The sequence below is a fragment of the Hylaeus volcanicus genome, chromosome 1 (genome assembly GCF_026283585.1).
Source record: "Hylaeus volcanicus isolate JK05 chromosome 1, UHH_iyHylVolc1.0_haploid, whole genome shotgun sequence".
Lineage (NCBI taxonomy): Eukaryota > Metazoa > Arthropoda > Insecta > Hymenoptera > Colletidae > Hylaeus > Hylaeus volcanicus.
In genome coordinates, this window is record NC_071976.1 from 13,469,243 (window position 1) to 13,473,094 (window position 3,852).

The 3,852-nt window shown below is 36.7% G+C and overlaps 1 protein-coding gene across 1 annotated transcript in view; it reads right to left on the minus strand.

Moving 5' to 3' along the window:
* The window catches only part of LOC128882234 (PTB domain-containing engulfment adapter protein 1-like), a 122,505-nt gene extending 119,062 nt beyond the window's left edge, over positions 1-3,443 (minus strand). Inside the window, exon 1 of the mRNA XM_054133823.1 lies at positions 3,206-3,443. The gene's annotated coding sequence lies outside the window, so the exon portion shown is untranslated. The remainder of the gene's footprint in view (positions 1-3,205) is intronic.
* Between the last annotated feature and the right edge of the window lie 409 nt (positions 3,444-3,852).

Genomic DNA, 3,852 nt, shown 5'->3' on the forward strand with positions numbered 1-3,852 from the left:
GCTAGTGCGTATTCATATAAATTGACTAGAAATTATTTCATACTTTTCACTGCACCTTTTTCGAAGTCGGTAAAACTTTTTTCCCAAAAAATTATTTGATTTCACTCTTTTTAATGGCATCTATAACCAATAGGTTTCATGCAATAACAATAGTTATGAGCAATATACAGGATGACCCAAAAACGTTGGAAGTCCTTGAAAGGGGTGGTTTTGGGGCGGTTGGGGTGGTGATTTGAAACAATTTTTCCTTAGCGAAAATAGTGTTCGAGGCTTCGTTAAGGGGATATTCCAGAAACAGAAACTCACGACCAATCAGAGCGCAAGTATGTCGGAGGAGCGCTTGCGGAGCCTACGCTATCGCAGGCGTCCACGGTATACTCGCGCTCTGATTGGTCGGCGGTTTCTGTCAACATCTCCTTAACGAAGCCTCGAACAAAATTTTCGCTGTGAAAATATTGTTTCAAATCACCCCCCGAAACACCCCATTCAAGGACATCCAACATTTTTGGGACACCCTGTATAGTTGCAAATGAGATTATCAGGAATGCTGGAAGGTTATACAAATATGGAATTAATCGGAATTGGAATCAGAATTAATTAATGAACCAAGAAAAAAAATAGGAATTTTGCAATAACAATAGTTATAAACAATATGAAAAATTCATAAATTTTTGGAAATGTGATCATCGCGAAAACCTGTACGGCAGCAAAATGTAAGGGATTTCATCGATTTCAGGTCAAACATACGTGAAATAGTACGCTTTTTGCGATAAAAAGTGATATAAACTGGTAAAAAACAAAATAAGGACAAATGTTTTGTCATAGGACCAAATGGCAAACGCTCTTCCAGATGCAAGAAGTTTCAATCTGATTGGTCCATCCGTCTCGGAGTAAGAAGCAAGACAAAATTTTTCTGTTTTTAAAAAAAAACGGATAAAAAATGACAAATCACAAAATGTTTCTTTTACGCGACCAACTGGAAGAAATATTCGACAAGATGCAAAAGGTTTCACTCCGATTCATCAAGCCATCTCGATGTGATCGGTGAACAGACATTTAAAAAAAAAGAAAAAACATGTCGAAGTGAGTAATCTCCTTTTTTTCGAAGTCGGTTAATAATAATGAAAAACTTAAAAGATATTTTTCATGAGACCTCGTAATGGTCTGAGCTTGTTGCTGTTCCCTTAAAGAAAAAGGAAAAATAGACGGGCAATCGAATTTGAAAAAATATCTCCTTATAAAGAATGACGAAACGAAATTTTTTTACGCATAGGACGTTTACTTTCAGAGATAAAAATTGAAAACTTAGAAGACCTTTTATCTGAAATTCAATTTTTGCAACGAACTTCTAACTTTTCAATTTTTATTTCCGAAATTAAGCGGCCTATAAATAAACTACAAATATAAAAGAGTTGCTTCTCATTCCCTATAAGCTGATATTTTTTAAAAATTGATTTGACGAATATAAACATTCCTCGGAGTTCATTTCTCGAAAGCGTACATACGTATATGCCCTAGTAAAAGGGTTACGTAACTAAAAATATTAATTTCAAAGATGAGAGGGTAATTACAATAAATCTGGAGAGGACTCGTAAATTTGGCGACGTTTAGAAATTAAATACTACGACGAATGTTAAATTATCTGATCTTCAATATAATAATTCAATATATAATTCTCTCGAGAGAAAATGTTAACCCTTGTTAACTGTAACATTGCCGACGACTGTAACGTATACCTATTCAAGATACTAGAATATATTTCAAATTGAAAGGGAAAAGAACCAAAGGAATTTACTTAAGAATTTAGTTTAGAAATTATTATCTATTACATTTTTGAATGTATAAAAAAGATTCCTAGTCTTTTGGACACATGACAAAATTTCAGGAGGAAATCCAAATTCGGTAAAAGACAAGATCAATTTAAACACAAATATATGTTTAATATTTTGACTTTAGTAAAACATAGTAAAAAGACACATTAATTCATAGAATGAAAACAAGATTTACTAATCTAAGGTTTAAAAATTTGTTATTTACGTTTCTTTTTTTAATAAATTTCTTAATATGATGGAGAGTAATTCATGTCAAGACCAATTCATGTGAGTAGTATTAACGTGCACCCACATTTTATAACATAGTTCTTTAAACAACTTTTTATGTTCACTCTTTCGACTATATTCTTTACTCAATTCCTTTTTTTAAATAGTACATAATTGTATTCTAAGAAAAATCTGCATAATATAATACTGTATCATACTTTACGCGACTAATTTGTATATGCAATAACGACGATAATCCGACAACCGTATTCATATACATATACATCTACACATATCAAGGTTGAGAAATAGAAATTCCATCCACAACTTCGAGGGTTAGTTTTTATACTGATCACAAACATGAATCGATAGAAAATGATATATACAAGGATATATCTGTTTATCGAGTAACCAATTTAATATTCGAGTTATCATATCCTCTCTATGTATATATTTTTTAATTCTCATTTGTATGCCTAATTTTACAAATTCCAAAACTGTCAATCGAATGATGGATCTTCTAAAAACGAAAATTACTCAATGGTGTTCAGATTACATTACCGATAATACACACAACATTCACAGCCAAAGAATAATTCTTCCTCGAAATACATAATTCTCATCCGGGTACAAAATTTTGAACGTATAAAAGGTAAGTGACCTTAGATTCCTTATTCTTTCAATAAAAGCTAGAATCCGATATATGCCTACCAAAAATTAATCGAATAAAATTCTGCCCCTGTAGCATTTACACAATTTGACTCGCACGGAGATTTCCAGAACAAATTAATCTCGTTAGTCGCGAATTTACTGTATGCGTGTTTATCGACGAAAGCACGGACGATTCGCGCCATTTGAAAGTCGTTGAATGGAACAAAACTTTCGAATCGAAACAATGGAAACGTTCGTCCAGCAGCGAGTGAGTCAACAAAATCTAACCTGTGCGCGAGGACTATGAAAACGTTCGAATTCGAACGCAAAGGATACACAAAGGATACAAATCGTATCATACGATACGCATCGAGTGAATCTCCGAGCCACGAAACGGCGTAGCAAGTCAGTTTATTGTCATTGGTTTCATGGGTGTTTAGATCTCGCGTATCTATCTCTAGCTTTTCTTGAAAATAACGGCGTGGAAAGGATGCCATAGTGTTTATTGGACTTACCGAGTGTTCCGCTGTGTGTATCCAACAGGTTCAAACGAGTCGCGCGCTACACATAACCATGGGCGAATTCGCGAACGAGCTGAAGGCAAGTCGCGTCGCAACCGAATAGTGGCAAAGAGAATCAATGGCAGATGAGGAAGGATAAAAGTTTTGAGAAACGCGAACCGCTCGACGGTTCGTGGTGGACTGATGTAAGAACCGATCAACGCACGCGCTGATTAACCGAATGAAACTGAAGCGAGGAGCGAGCGAGCGAGAGACCAGGGCCAGCTTCGAAGCGACGAACGCTATCGGAACGAGCCGAGCAGGACCGATCTCGGCCGAGGCGACTGGCAGAACCAGTCGTGGGAGTCGGGAATCGGTGCTAGCTAGATTATTCAGTGGAACGAGAAGGCAGCCTGATATAGGTGGTGGTACCAGCCACGGTCGAGACCATGGTCCTCAACTCCTCTGTCCTCGTCCACTTTCGTTCGCGTTTGCAATTGAGTGCCATTCAAGATGTCCTACGAGGAAGGTCCCCGGATTTCCTTCATTCCCATTGTCCCATTCACGCCCACTTACTGTTCGCGCGAAACTCCGCTGAAACGTTAACTCAGTTATCTTAAGCATGTCAAGCTCGTGGCACCTACACTGATGGACATAATTAT